General features: G+C 45.9%; 1 long non-coding RNA gene across 1 annotated transcript in view; it reads right to left on the bottom strand.

The window, feature by feature from the left end:
- Positions 1–3,564: 3,564 nt before the first annotated feature.
- LOC118937776 overlaps positions 3,565–16,548 on the bottom strand; it is a 34,368-nt gene continuing 21,384 nt past the window's right edge. The window contains exon 2 of the long non-coding RNA XR_005035196.1: positions 3,565–5,100. This is a non-coding gene — a long non-coding RNA (uncharacterized LOC118937776). The remainder of the gene's footprint in view (positions 5,101–16,548) is intronic.

Genomic DNA, 16,548 nt, shown 5'->3' with positions numbered 1-16,548 from the left:
CGACAGGTCAAGGAAGGCAGGTGTCGATAATCCAGAGTAGTGGGGCAAAGGTACAGGACGGCAGGCAGGCTCAGGGTCAAGGCCAGGCAGAGTGGTCAGGCAGGCAGGTTCAGAGACAGGACAGGCAAGGGTCAAAACCAGGAGGGCGAGAAAAATAGAGTCTGGGGAGAAGCAGGAGCTGAGACAAAACGCTGGTTGACTTGACAAACAAGATGAACTGGCAAGAGACAAACAGAGAACACAGGTATAAATACACAGGGGATAATGGGGAAGATTGGCGACACCTGGAGGGGAGTGGAGACAAAAAAAAGACAAAATGCTTTAATACAAGTTGAAGTTATGAACAGTGGCTTGTTTCTCAAATATTGTAGTCTACGAAAGAGTTGTCCTAAAGTTGTTGTGGCTTCCAAAAATAACAAGTCTATAGACTTTTAGCCTAGGCATAGGCTTTTCTCAATCACAAATGATAAGAGAATAGACAACATCCCGTTGATGTATTTGATTTATCAAGCTAGAATTTCATTTTGATGAGACAATTTTTTTACGCTTTGAAGTGAATTTGACCATCATTTCGATTGGTGATATGGACATTTTGTTAGAACCTTATTCAGTATATACGTGTGTGTAATAATATTTCACATAGCAATATTATTATTATGTGTGTGTGAGTTTGCGTGTCCCAAGCGTGGTGCATTGGAAGAATTTTAAATCCATTGTGAAGGCTATGAAGTTTCAATTGCAAACTATTCGGATGAAATATGTTTTTTTTGTGCCACCTATCAGTTGTATCTGTGGACGTTACATTGGTCTATGGCTGAGCTGCTGAGCCGTGTGTCATTTTGTCGGATGATATGAAATATGACGCCATCGGAGGATATCGCTTGTGTATCTTGGCTACATTGGTATTTCCATGTTGTGATTTTGTTTTTGTCAATTTCGGTTAATATCCTATGTCACTCTGGCTGTTGGAGCTATTGTATGGTGAACTTGTGTTTATTTGTTAATTTGTGAGTAAATATGGCTTTGATAAGAGCCAGTGCCTACCCAGCCACCGACCTGACAGCACGTCACTGCACACACATACATACTAATTAAAACAAAAACATTCCACACCCTCTGCCCTGTCAAAGCAAAAGTCTGACTCAGACAAAAAAGTGACTGATACCCTCAACTGTCTGTCAAACACGCATACACATACACAGGCACACACTAAGACAAACACACGCACACGCACACACACACACACACACACACATACGCACACAAACTCACACGCACAAATTCAAACATACACACACATACACAGGCACACACACACAAACATACACACACAAACTCACACGCACAAATTCAAACATACATATGCACACACACACACACACACACACACACACACACACACACACACACACATCCAGTCACTGACGTCTCTCACTCTTGTCTCTCTGACAGCAGTGAAAGCTTGTAAAAATAACACACCTAAGATGCCCATTGTTTTTAGCGCTCACCTCTTGGGTTTAAAAAGACAGACGCAAATATTGTCTGTTTGAACAATTTACTGTCAATGTAAGAGCTGAATGCCTGCGTACAATGCATTACTAATGGAATAACACTCTTTTAGCATGCTTGATAGTATCTGGCCACACCTTACCAGGCCTATCTGAAAGCCACCTTCACGCCCTCAAACTCAAACTAATGCAGGGTAACGTCTCCAAATTGTATATGGTCCAGTGTTTACTGATTGTGGTGCTAGCAACCCCAAGGTTGTGGGTTCAACTCCCACAGGGAACACATGCACAAAACGTAAATACTCACTATACTGTAAGTCTGTTTGGATAGAAGTCTCTGCTAACAGGCACACAGGTGATGTGGACTGAAATACAGGAACCAGCAGAAACACAGCGAAGGAAAGCATGTCAGATCCATATCATCACAACCATCATTCAGCTGGAAGTGTACATCAAGCGTGGTTCCTCTTGTTAAATCATTAGACAGGAGACTACCACACAGACACCACACACACTCAGTGACACACAGCACAATATGGTGGTCTGAGTTTCAAGTTGTATTAGTCGTATGTACGGGATATGTGTGGTCAACATCGTCCAATGAAATGCTCACATGCAGGTTCCTTCTGGACAACGCAACAACAATAAGACATAATAGAATATAAGAATACGAACATAAAGTAAATGTCTCCATAGAATAAACATTTTAACATCAGTAGAATACAGGAAGGCACAATGTATAGTCCAATATTTACACGTGTATTGGAGAAGGGTGGGATGGGAGCAGTATATAAACTGAGCAGTATAATAAGAGTCTGGTAGCAGCAGGTGTGATGTGTGTAGCTTTAATGTATATGTGTGTGTGTGCGCGCGAGTGTGTTTGTGTGTGCACGTGTGTGTATGTCTGTGTGGGTGTGTGCATGAGTGAGTGCATGTTTGCAATGGTGCGGAGAATCAGAGCAGGTGGCCAGTCCAGTTTAAGTGTTCAACAGTCTGAAGGCTAAAAGATAGAAACGGTCTCTGAGCCTGTTGGTATCAGGCCATCTGTCCAATGGTAAGGGAGTGTACACCTCATGGCTGGGGTGTGTGGGATCCTTCTTGAAGCTGAGTGCCTTCCTCAGGCACTGTTTTGAGTAGATGTCCTAGACGGGTGGGAATGGGGATGTGCCGGGGATGTACTGAGCCGTCTTCACCAAGACCTGGAGGGCCTTGTGGTTGTAGGCAGAGCAATTTCCGTAAAAGGCCATGATGCAACCGGTCAGGACACTCTCGATGGTGCAGTGGTAGTATTTGGAGAGAACCCAGACACCTTAGGAAGTAAGGAAGCAGTTGCGCCCTCTGGACAAGAGTGGTGGTGTTGTTGGTCCATGACAAGTCCTCAGTGATGTGGACACCGAGAAACTTAACATTTGTGACTCTATCTAACTGCAGTCCCATGTGATGTGGATCTGGGCATGTTCTGTCCTATGCTTCTTGAAGTCAACTATCAAAATTCTTTGTTTTGCTGACGTTGAGGGAGAGGTTGCCTGTTTACTTACCTCCTCCCTATAGGCAAACTCGTCGTTGTGTAGTCAGCAAACTTGTTGATGTCGTGCAAAGCCACGTAGTTGTGGGTGAACAAGGAGTACAACAGAGGACTGAGGACACACCCCTGGGGGTCCCCTGTGTTAAGAGTCAGTGTGGAGAAGAGGTGTTATTGCCAATCCTCACAGCCTGTGGTCTGCCCATCAGTAAATCCAGTTGCGGAGGGTGGTGTCCAGACCCAGGGCTGTCAGCTTGGTGTCGAGCTTGGAGGGAACAATAGTGTTGAAAGCTGAATGCTGAACTGTAGTAAATGAACAGCATTCTCAAATAGGTGTTTTTCTTCTTCATGTGTGTTATTGCGGCGTGAATAGCGATGGAAATGGCATCTTCTGTGGATCTGTTGGAGTGGTAGGTAAATTGGAGTTGGTCCAGTGTGCCTGGCCTGCTGACCTTGATGTGGGCCATGACCTGCCTCTCAAAGCACTTCATGATGACCACGGGAGCGAGATAGTCATTTGGCCATTTCACCTTGTTTTTTTTTGGGCACTGGGACGATGGTGGTCTTCTTAAAGTAGGTGTGGAGTACAGCCTGGGACAGGGACAGGTTGAAGATGTCGAGAAGAGAAGAAGCCCGCCAGGATATCTCTGTTCATCCAGGGTATTTGGTTATGGTACAGCCAGGTTGTTATTGTGGGTACAACATCATCAACACAATTTCCTAATGAAACCTGTGACTGACGATGTACTGTATATTCCTCAATGTTGATGGATGAGTCCTTGGAGGTTGAATCTCTGAACATATTCCAATCAGTATTGTCAAAACAATCCTGCAGCATTGAGTCTGCCTCCTCTATCCAGCGCAAACTATTCTCTGTGTTGGTGGTTCCATCTCGAGTTGCTGCTTGTAGGTGGGGAGTAGAAACAGAGAGACATGGTCTAATTGGCTAAAGTGGGGTGGGGGATGGCTTTGTTTACAAAAACATCGGTGACGTCTACATGTTCAAGTACACTGATACCTGTTGTGGGGCAGGATACATGTTGGGGAAATTTTGGGGAAATGTGTTTTAGACGGGCTTAGATAAAGTCACCCACGACAATAAAGACTGCTTCCAGGTGAGCAGATTGTTGCTGGCTAATGATCTTGTACAGTTCGCTGAGTGCCACCTTTGTGTTGTCTTGTGGCATATGTACACAGCTGTGATAATAATAGTGAATTCCCTCGATGTATAGCGGGGTCGGCATGTTAGCATCAGGAACTCCAGGTTGGGTGAACAGGATCTTGCGACGTTATCAACTTCGGTACACAAGGAATTGTTTATGAGGAAACATACCTCTCCCCCTGACTCTTACCAGAAGCCGCTGTTAGATCCATTCAGAATATGGAAAAGCCATCTGCTTGAATATCAGGCTCGTGTGTATTGTCCGTATGCCACATCTCAGTAAGAACAAAGACACAGCATTCCCTGATGTCCCTCGGCGATTGAAGCCTTGCTCTGAGTTCACAAAGTTTATTTTCCAGCGATTAGACATTATCCATCAGAACACTAGGAAGAGGAGGCTGTGTATCCCATCATTTCAACCATCAGGATACTAGGAAGAGGAGGCTGTGTATCCCATCATTTCAGCCATCAGGATACTAGGAAGAGGAGGCTGTGTATCCCATCATTTCAACCATCAGGATACTAGGAAGAGGAGGCCATGTAGCCTGTCTTTTCAGCCAGCAGGACACTAGGAAGAGGAGGCCGTGTAGCCCGTCATTTCAGCCATCAGGATACTAGGAAGAGGAGGCCGTTTAGCCCATTTATTCAGCCATCAGGACACTAGGAAGAGGAGGCTGTGTAGCGCATATTTTCAGCCATCAGGATACTAGGAAGAGGAGGCTGCGTAGCCTGTCTTTTCAGCCATCAGGACACAAGAAAGAGGAGACTGTGTATCCCGCCATTTCAGCCATCAGGATACTAGGAAGAGGAGACCGTCTTTTCAGCTTGGAGTCGCTCTTTCCTTCCTCTTCTTCGTTGCCGGCGTTGCCTCAAGTCATCTCGGCCATCAGCAACAGGTTAGTAGTCCTCTGTGTGGTTAACAAAGGAGAGAACGTATTGTTCCAGTTCTGGGAGGCTGAGTGATAAGTGTGTAGCTTCCGATTCATGATCCAGGCCTGGTGTGTGTGTGTGTGTGTGTGTGTGTGTGTGTGTGTGTGTGTGTGTGTGTGTGTCGATGGATCTCTTCACACAGACAAAGAAAGAAATTGAAAAATACATGGAGAAACACATGGAGAAACACATGGAGAAACACATGGAGAAAGACAGGGTGGAAGACCGTCTCCCAAACACACACACACACACACACACACACACTCCCATTGTATTGAAAAATTGACGCTTTCTCCCTCTCTCCTACGGTTGACTGGCGTTTATGGGTGCAATACTGGACTGTTAACCTCACAACTCACTGTTGTTTACGCTGGTAGAGGATCCACATTTTAATTAGGGTCCATTGTTTGGATCCTTTCTCCTCCACATTAGACTCTGCTGTGTGATGATGTATGAGCAACAAAGTCCAGAGTCTGCTTCCAACACACTGTGAATGACGCAGCTTACCGGGACAACAACATAACTACCCAGGTGACTCCTGGGTAGTCATAGGTCACAGGGTCGAGGGGGACGAATGGTCCTGGAGAGTTACGGCTATCTCAGGAAGGTGAGGTTAACTGAGATTAGAGAAAGTTTGGCTGAGGTTGATCACTTCTATGAAGATGAGAACTACAAATTGACATAAATTAAATGTTACCTTTCATAATCTTTTCTAATCTTCACATTAGATACTAATTTAATCATTTTCTTATTCTTACTTTCTTATTTTCTTAAAATTTTTTAGGAGCACCGGAAGACTAGAACTGTATACTGTACTACTATGAAGGGTATGTGATATGGGAAAGAATTCCAGCTATTTGGCTCAAGGTGTGACAATAACTGGTTGTTACTCTAGTGGTCTATTCTAGGGGTTCCCTTCAGTTACTGTAAACATCCCATACTCCCTGGCAGGCAGCTGTCCCTTCAGTTACTGTAAACATTCCACACTCCCTGGCAGGCAGCTGTCCCTTCAGTTACTGTAAACATCCCATACTCCCTGGCAGGCAGCTGTCCCTTCAGTTACTGTAAACATTCCATACTCCCTGGCAGGCAGCTGTCCCTTCAGTTACTGTAAACATCCCATACTCCCTGGCAGGCAGCTGTCCCTTCAGTTACTGTAAACATCCCATACTCCCTGGCAGGCAGCTGTCCCTTCAGTTACTGTAAACATCCCATACTCCCTGGCAGGCAGCTGTCCCTTCAGTTACTGTAAACATCCCATACTCCCCGGCAGGCAGCTGTCCCTTCAGTTACTGTAAACATCCCATACTCCCCGGCAGGCAGCTGTCCCTTCAGTTACTGTAAACATCCCATACTCCCTGGCAGGCAGCTGTCCCTTCAGTTACTGTAAACATCCCATACTCCCCGGCAGGCAGCTGTCCCTTCAGTTACTGTAAACATCCCATACTCCCCGGCAGGCAGCTGTCCCTTCAGTTACTGTAAACATCCCATACTCCCTGGCAGGCAGCTGTCCCTTCAGTTACTGTAAACATCCCATACTCCCCGGCAGGCAGCTGTCCCTTCAGTTACTGTAAACATCCCATACTCCCTGGCAGGCAGCTGTCTTTATCTTAAACAAACTGATTAGGATGGATTTTCATAGGTTATTACTTTATGCACACATGTTTTTATGGATAGTGTTGTGAACTTTTAATCATTTGTATTTCATCATTTTATTGTATGTTGTACTTGTAATTCACTGTGTTGCTGACATTTGTAAAATGACTTAAATAAAACGTTACGAAATAATTGTTCAATGTATCGAGTGTCCTCTTTGGCAATCAAAACTGTAGGCAGCCCAAAAAACAGGCTGTAGTGATGTGTATTATGTCACAGTGTGTTTATGTGTCGGTAAAGGTGTGATGTGTTCAACCTCATCCAGAGAAACCCTTTTGTTGTTTCTGCTGTACCGGTTTGTGTGTGTGTATATGTGTGTATGTATGTGTGTGTGTGTATGTATGTGTGTGTGTGTGTGTGTGTGTGTGTGTGTGTGTGTGTGTGTGTGTGTGTCTTTGAGAGTGAGGCATGTTGTGTTTCTGGAACAAGGGAAGCAGCTCTGTGTTTTTGGAAGTCTTTCTTGGCTTTCCCCAAGTGCTCGCTGGCACACAGTCAAAATCATGCCCCTGGAGAGAGAAGATTAATGACAGCTAGTCACGGAAAAGGCTTTACAGCAGCAGCCCAGAGAGAGCAGGGGAGAGGGAGGAATAGAGAGAAGGTGGGAGGGAGGAAGAGAGAAAGGTGAGTAACCGATGAGTTGGAGTGTAAGGGAGTGAAAGGGTGTGTGTGTGTGTGTGTGTGTGTGTGTGTGTGTGTGTGTGTGTGTGTGTGTGTGTGTGTGTGTGTGTGTGTGTGCCATTGTGTCTACATGCATGGCGTCTTCTTGTTCTCCATTAACAACTAATCCACAGGCCAAAAGCAAGTGTTACCTTCACTCTTGGACTGACAAGACAAGCCAAAGTCCTCATCACAACCACTGCCATGACAACACTGTGTCGTGTTCATATTTACAACACACAGCAGTTACATCTTCCCAGTGTCGTGATGGCACCTTTAAAAACACGGTTGAGAATCCTGACTGAGACATTATTGATTCTAAAGGACTCCACTGTAGCATCTCTTCAGAACATCAGCTAGTCCTCACTTCATGGTCTATGATGGGCAGGAAGTGGTTATTGATTACCAGTAACCTGGGTAGAGGTGGAAATATCCGCCTACTTACCACTTAAAGCTGCAGTATGTAGCTTTGTTGGCCACTTGACAGAATTCACATAGAAAAGTCAGTTATAGATAGATAAAAGGACTTGCTTTCTCATTGAAAGCAAGTCTGATAAGCGCTAGATCTGTTCTATGTGCGCTATTTCTATGCTTCCCCTCCTTAAGTTTTTGTGTCTTTTTACTTTCAGTTTTGTACACCAGCTTCAAACAGCTGCCAATGCAAAATCTCTGTTATCGGAAAGATATTTCACAGCAGTTTAGATGATACAATGATTCTATACACTATTTTGTCAAACTGAAATTGGTGGGTACATTTTAGAATTTTAGCAACCAGGTAATCGAAATGTTTTCTACACATTGCGCCTTTAAGCAAAGAAAAAAGTAAAGCGAAGCGAGCAAATTTAAGTGAAGTTGTTGGGACTGCATAGGATATAGGAAGATGTGAGGAAGTGACAGAAAAAGAGAAAACATTTCATTTAAGAGAGAATGAGAGTTTAAGGACAGCAACCTCAACAGGCAGACCAAGCTGGGTAGAGTCCAGTGGGTGCTGGTGGAAAGAGAAGTGTTAAGGAGGAGAGGGCAGTGCAGGCCTGGTGAGGTTAGTAGAGTGCAGTGCAGGCCTGGTGAGGTTAGTAGAGTGCAGTGCAGGCCTGGTGAGGTTAGTAGAGTGCAGTGCAGGCCTGCTGAGGTTAGTAGAACGCAGTGCAGGACTGGTGAGGTTAGTAGAGTGCAGTGCAGGCCTGGTGAGGTTAGTAGAGCGCAGTGCAGGCCTGGTGAGGTTAGTAGAGCGCAGTGCAGGCCTGGTGAGGTTAGTAGAGCACAGTGCAGGCCTGGTGAGGTTAGTAGAGCGCAGTGCAGGCCTGGTGAGGTTAGTAGAGCGCAGTGCAGGCCTGGTGAGGTTAGTAGAGCGCAGTGCAGGCCTGGTGAGGTTAGTAGACTGCAGTGCAGGCCTGGTGAGATTAGTAGATTGCAGTGCAGGCCTGGTGAGGTTAGTAGAGTGCAGTGCAGGCCTGGTGAGGTTAGTAGAGTGCAGTGCAGGCCTGGTAAGGTTAGTAGAGTGCAGTGCAGGCCTGGTGAGGTTAGTAGAGTGCAGTGCAGGCCTGGTGAGGTTAGTAGAGCGCAGTGCAGGCTTGGTGAGGTTAGTAGAGGGCAGTGCAGGCCTGGTGAGGTTAGTAGAGTGCAGTGCAGGCCTGCTGAGGTTAGTAGAGCGCAGTGCAGGACTGGTGAGGTTATTAGAGCGCAGTGCAGGCCTGGTGAGGTTAGTAGAGTGCAGTGCAGGCCTGGTGAGGTTAGTAGAGCGCAGTGCAGGCCTGGTGAGATTAGTAGATTGCAGTGCAGGCTTGGTGAGGTTAGTAGAGCGCAGTGCAGGCCTGGTGAGGTTAGTAGAGCGCAGTGCAGGCCTGGTGAGGTTAGTTGACCCCAGTCCTGATCCAGATCCCTATCCAAGGGTAGGCCATGGTGAAGTCACTTCCCCAGCTTCCCCCGCATTCCCTCTCACTCCCAACCACACAGGAAATGACCTCTCCCCTTCAGGATTCTTAACCAATGTATGTCTTTAAAACATCAGAACAAAATGTCATTTAGCTATGTTTGTCTAGCTGCACCATATCTGATCCAGATGATGGAAGTGTAGCTCTGTTTCTCTGTGCTGTTTCACTCATATAGGAGATTCTTCTCCCAATATGTAATGGGAAAATGCTCCATTTCAGAGTGCCAGGCAATCATGACCACAAGAATGAAGGGAAAGCTATTCCGAAAACCATTTTCAGTCTTTTAGCAGATAACATTGCTGCACACGATAGTGTTGAAATATCAAGCTCTAACCATGAGGGTTGTATTTGTAATATGTCAAAAACACTTTGCCTATTATTCACAGAATAAACTCATTACTGCCATCATTATACTGTGGTTTGGGAAAGTGACATAACTGCAGAGAGGAAAACTAGCTTAGATTTGAGCATTTCATTAATATAATATATGCCATTTAGCTTTTGTCCAAATATACAGTACTTAGGCTGTGTCCGAAATTGACATACTATATACTGCATACTATTTAAAACAAACTGTTTAGTAAAAATGTATGCAGCAAGAAACAAACATGAACACACTAGGCTCACCTATACTGAGAACGCCTCATCTTATGTACAATTGCATTGTTTCTCACCTTGGTTCATTTTGCGACAGCCGGTCCCCTTCTCTGATTGTCTGACATACTGGTATGAAGAAATGATTCTCTTCCTCAATAGCATGCAGTGAATTCGTACTAGATGAAACATTCTAAATTTCACATATCCAATCAGCCTACTATTTAGAATGCAAGTATGGGTATTCGGACATGGCCTTACAGTATTCTGAGTACATACATGTGTGACACCAGCAGGAATTAAACCCACGATGTTGTCGTTGCTATTGCTGAGCAGCACAGGACCAGAGACTATAAAGATATCATACATTATCCAAGACCAAGCACTGTCATGAGGCATCACACTATGTCTACTAACACTTTGGTTATCACTGACTATCTCTGGTTTTATTGGGTTATCCTAGGTTATCTTACTTCCATATGACAGAGATTCACAGACAGGCATAACAATGGCAAGCTGAGAATCAGTTGTGCCACACCCAACACACTTACTAAAACGTATGACATCTCCTTCCATAAACACCTTAGAAAGAAAAGCCCACTGTGTACACAACCAGCCATCCAGTGGAAAGAACCAACGGTTCCTCACTATATGCCATCCACCGGGTATAAAGCACCTGTCAATTGCACTGTAGACCTGACCAGGGAAGGGAAGGAGACTGGGAGGAAGCAGGGAGGGAGGGATGGACGGAGGGGGGTGCTGTTTCTGGCACACTCCTGTAGCTATGAAAGGAGGGGAATGTGAGGAGGTGTAGAGGGGGATTAAAGTTAATAAATATTATTCTACGATGGAGCGGCTTTGAATCAGCCTGGAGGACCTTGTTATAACCATGTGACCAGGGTGAGATCATTCAACTTTCTCCTTCTCTCTTTCTCCCTCTCCATCTCATCTCCCTCCCTCTCATATCTGTCTATCTTTCTCCCTACATCTCTCTCTTTCTCTCTCTCTCTCTCTCTCCATCTCATCTCCCTACCTCTCATATCTGTCTCTCTTTCTCCCTCTCCATCTCATCTCCCTACCTCTCATATCTGTCTCTCTTTCTCCCTCTCCATCTCATCTCCCTACCTCTCATATCTGTCTCTCTTTCTCCCTCTCCATCTCATCTCCCTACCTCTCATATCTGTCTCTCTTTCTCCCTCTCCATCTCATCTCCCTACCTCTCATATCTGTCTCTCTTTCTCCCTCTCCATCTCATCTCCCTACCTCTCATATCTGTCTCTCTTTCTCCCTAAATCTCTCTCTCTCTCTCTCTCTCTCTCTCTCACTCTCACTCTCACTCTCCTCTCACTCTCTCTCCTCTCACTATTCCCTCTTTAAATTCTAAACTCTGACAGGGGAAAAGGTGCTGTGGCAACAGCTCGAAAACAACATCAGTTGTTAACAAGGGTGGAAGAGAGGAAGAGAGAGAGAGAGAGGAAGAGAGAGAGAGTGTGAGAGAGAGAGAGAGGGGGAGAGGGAGAGGGAGAGGGGAAACATTGAGACAGCTGGATGAAGTAAGGGTGAGGCCTTGCGCATAAAGACATTAAGATTCTGTTACATTAAAAGTCAGCTTTGGAAGCTGCTGAAACACCATCAGAGTCCATTAGTGGAGCACACAAAGTAGCAAGATTAGGCTTTAGTTCAGAGGGCTAACACAGGAGTGTGGCTCTCAGGAGGTCTGGGATCAAACTACAGTCAGCCACGTGCATAAAACCTCTATGTTCGGTGGTAGAGCAGAAGACCTGCCATAGCTCCCTGATCTAATGCCTAGACTTTAGTTCAAAGGGCAAATTCACCACTTTGGATGTCAGGGAACCGATTTTGAACCCCAGTCAGCCACATGCACACAATCATCTCCATGAACATTGAAATTCCTCTACAGAGCTGTCCCCTATGTGGCAGAGCAGAATCAGTTGTTTCCTGGCAGACTTGGGAGGCCTGTTACTGGGCATGTTAATCATTCAGTCCTGGTCGTCTAAACAAACACACAGGGTGTTCATCTCACTCATTATACCTCTCATTGGCCCTCTGGGTGTCCCCCTTTGGTTCCACTGGCCTGTGATGTATGTGTGTGAGAGTGAGTGAGTCAGCTGAAGGAGGAATGACATCACACACCACAGGACTGGATGGATAGAGGACTGACACCACAGGACTGGATGGATAGAGGACTGACACCACAGGACTGGATGGATAGAGGACTGACACCACAGGACTGGGTGGATAGAGGACTGACACCACAGGACTGGATGGATAGAGGACTGACACCACACACCACAGGACTGGATGCATAGAGTACTGACACCACACACCACAGGACTGGACGGGTAGAGGACTGACACCACAGGACTGGGTAGATAGAGGACTGACACCACACACCACAGGACTGGATGCATAGAGGACTGACACCACACACCACATGACTGGACGGGTAGAGGACTGACACCACAGGACTGGATGGATAGAGGACTGACGCCACAGGACTGGATGGATAGAGGACTGACACCACAGGACTGGATGGGTAGAGGACTGACACCACAGGACTGGATGGATAGAAGACTGACACCACAGGACTGGATGCATAGAGGACTGACACCACACACCACAGGACTGGACGGGTAGAGGACTGACACCACAGGACTGGATGGGTAGAGGACTGACACCACAGGACTGGATGGATAGAGGACTGACACCACAGGACTGGATGGATAGAGGACTGACACCACACACCACAGGACTGGATGGATAGAGGACTGACACCACAGGACTGGATGGATAGAGGACTGACACCACACACCACAGGACTGGATGGATAGAGGACTGACACCACAGGACAGGATGGATAGAGGACTGACACCACAGGACTGGATGGGTAGAGGACTGACACTACAGGACAGGATGGATAGAGGACTGACACCACAGGACTGGATGGATAGAGGACTGACTCCCCACACCACAGGACTGGATGGATAGAGGACTGACACCACAGGACTGGATGGATAGAGGACTGACACCATAGGACTGGATGGATAGAGGACTGACACCACAGGACTGGATGGATAGAGGACTGACACCACAGGACTGGGTGGATAGAGGACTGACATGCCATTTACACACATGTAGAGGGACTGGATTCTGGAAAGAGGGTTGCGTCCCAAACATATCAAATTGTTTCCTGAAGTGCACTCTTGTTCACTACCCACCACACATCTGGAAGCATTGGATCAGTGGAGACACGGGCTTATTGTTGTTTAGCTGATGGTTGCAAGGCAGATGGCAAGGCAGGTTACAGACTCCATTCAACAACATCGTAAATGCTTCATAATCTATGAGGGGTCAGATTTAGTTCTTAAGTGACATCCCCATTTTGTTCTGAATTGGCCCTTTTCTGAGACACAGGGTTTAAGCATAGTCCTGGACAAAAACCCATGCTGAATGAAGATGATTTTTAGTCCAGGACTCTGCTTAAGGGCCCATTCAGTTAGACAGGAATGTCACTTTAAAAACGAAATCTGCTAAATTAATTACAGGGGGAAGATAAAGTATGTGAACCCGTTAGAATTACCTGGATTTCTGCATAAATTGGTAATAAAATTTGATCTGATCTTCATCTAGGTCACAACAATAGACAAACGCAGTCTGCTTGAACCAATAACACACAAACAATTATAGTTTTTCATGTCTTTATTGAACACACAGTGTAAATATTCACAATGCAGGTTGGGAAAAGTATGTGAGCCCTTGGATTTAATAACAGGTTGACCCTCCTTTGGCAGCAATAACCTCAACCAAACATTTTCTGTAGTTGCGGATCAGACCTGCACAACTTTCAGGAGGAATTTTGGACCATTCCTCTTTACAAAACTCTTTCAGTTCAGCAATATTCTTGGGATGTCTGGTGTGAAGTGCTCTCTTGAGGTCATGCCACAGCATCTCAATGGGGTTGAGGTCAGAAATGACTGGGCCACTCCAGAAGGCCTATTTTCTTCTGTTCAAGCCGTTCTGTTGTTGATTTACTTCTGTGTTTTGGGTCGTTATCCTGTTGCATCACCCAACTTCTGTTGAGCTTCCTGCTCTGTGCTCTTGCAGTCATCTTTGCAGGACGGCCACTCCTACGGAGCGTAGCAACAGTGCTGATATTTCTCCATTTATAGACAATTTGTCTTACCGTGGACAGACTTTTAGAGATACTTTTGTAACCCTTTCCATCTTCATGCAAGGCAACAATTCTTAATCTTGACTTCTGAGATCTCTTTTGTTCAAAGCATGCTTCACATCAGGCAATGCTTCTTGTGAATAGCAAACTCACATTTTGTGAGTGTTTTTTATAGGGCAGGGCAGCTCTAACCAACATCTCCAATCTCGCCTCATTGATTCGACTGCAGGTTAGTTGACTCCTGACTCCAATTAGCTTTTGGAGAAGTCATTAGCCTAGGGGTTCACATACTTTTTCTAACCTACATTGTGAAAGTTTAAATGATGTATTCAATATAGACAAGAGAAATACAATAATTTGTGTGTTATTAGTTTAAGCACATTGTGTTTGTCTATTGTTGTGACTTAGTTGAAGATCAGATCACATTTGATGTAAAATGTATGCAGAAATGCAGGTAATTCCAAAGGGTTCACATACTTTCTCTTGCCACTGTACAGTACCAGACATAAAACAAGACTAGGGCTGAGCTTCAAGGTAAAGTGTCCACTAGCTGTGAGTGTATGAACTTGATTCCCAATCTGGTTCTGCTTAGACCAGCCAGTACTTAACTTAATTGCGTCATTAAACCTCAGTTTGTGATCAACCTATTTTAAAGCTGAATGGGTCATTATACATATAGTCATATCATGGTGCCTATAGGCTCAGATTCCAAAGCCAATTCAAACGCAGCTTATTTTTCCTTTTGATTAGACCCAAGTGCTGTCATTTGAGCCTTGCCGGGGACATATTAGATTAGTTGTATTGAAGAAGGGAAGCGGGCATTTAGCGTTTTTCTTAAATTAATCACAGGGGGATGATTTGATTCCCAAGAGAGCTGATACTGTTCACATTTCACATACAAACCTTTCTATGTCTCTTCTTTCTTTCTTTCTTTCTTTTCTCTCTCTCTCTCTCTCTCTTTTTGTGTATTTTTTCTCCTTCTCCCCTCCCTCTCTCTCCCCCTTTCTCACTCTCTGTCTTTGTCTTTCTTTCTCCCTCTCTCTCGCTCGCTCTCTCCCTCTCTCCCTCCTCTCTCTTTCTCTCTCTTTTTGTGTCTTTCTTTCTCCCTCCTCTCTCCCCCTCTCTCTCTGCCTATGAGCATGACTGGGCGATAATGCCCTCTCCGTCCCCTAAGCCACATAAATACAAGGGCCTTGTTTCTGCCATGCGCCCAGGCACAGCCATGCGCCCAGGTACAGTCATGGTTACAGTCCCATTGGATATAGGGAAGCAAAGACAGAAGAGTGGAGTGGAGAGGGGGGCCTGTATGTACCCTGGACACAGAGAGGGAAGTGTCTGGGGAGACAGGGACTCTGATGGAGGGGCACAAAGGCACCATTGCTTTGGCTGGGTCACAGCAGGCCTCCACTTGGGAAAAGTTCTGTGGGAAGGGGCAAGCTCAATTCATCCTACTATCTCAATATTCCAAGAAAAACAAATTCCTAAACCGATTGCAATTACAATTTTCCCATCTGGTCCCAAGTTTTGGAATCACATATGATTCCCAAGTTGTGGAATCGTCATAACTCTCTGGATAAGCTCTGTTATGTTATCTCTATGGATATCTGAGCCAAGACATGCTGTACACTGACACACACAGATTCCCATGACGGCCAAGGTCCGGTCCAGAAGCACTACAAATATACCATTGTTCCCTTAACAGCTGACCCACCGCATCTAGACTCTGCATGGGAAAGTCTGAGCTCCCCCGATATACTGCGCACACACGCACATGCACACACACAACTGTGCTGCACTGTTCCAACCACACCCTCCCTCTATCTCACTCTCTCGCTCCCTCTATCCCTCCCTCTATCCCTCCCTCTCTCCCTAAATCGCTCTCTCTCTCTCTCCCTCTCTCTCTCTTTCACTCCCTCCCTCTCTCTCCCTCCCTCTCTCTCCCTCCCTCTCTCTCCCTCTCTCTCTCCCTCTCTCTCCCTCTCTCTCTTTCTCTCTCTCCCTTTCACCATCTCCCTCTCTCTCCCTCTCTCCCTCCCTCTCTCTCCCTCCCTCCCTCTCTCTTTCACTCCCTCCCTCTCTCTCTCCCTCTCCCTCTCTCTCTCCCTCCCTCCCCCTCTCTCTCTCTCTCTCTCTCTCTTTCTTTCACTCCCTCCCTCTCTCTTTCACTCCCTCCCTCTCTCTCTCTCTTTCACTCCCTCCCTCCCTCTCTCTTTCACTCACTCCCTCCGTCTCTCTCTCTCCCTCTCTCTCTCCCTTTCTCTCTCCCTTTCTCACTCCCTCTCTCTCTCTTTCACTCCCTCTCTCTCTCTTTCACTCCCTCCCTCTCTCTTTCACTCCCTCCCTCTCTCTGGGCCTTGTTTGGATGGCCCTTACATACACTGTTTTGATTGTAATCA

Source organism: Oncorhynchus mykiss, chromosome 12 (genome assembly GCF_013265735.2).
Source record: "Oncorhynchus mykiss isolate Arlee chromosome 12, USDA_OmykA_1.1, whole genome shotgun sequence".
NCBI classification, from domain to species: Eukaryota; Metazoa; Chordata; class Actinopteri; order Salmoniformes; family Salmonidae; genus Oncorhynchus; species Oncorhynchus mykiss.
Note: the sequence above shows the minus strand (reverse complement) of the source record. Positions and strands in the feature narration are given on the sequence as shown.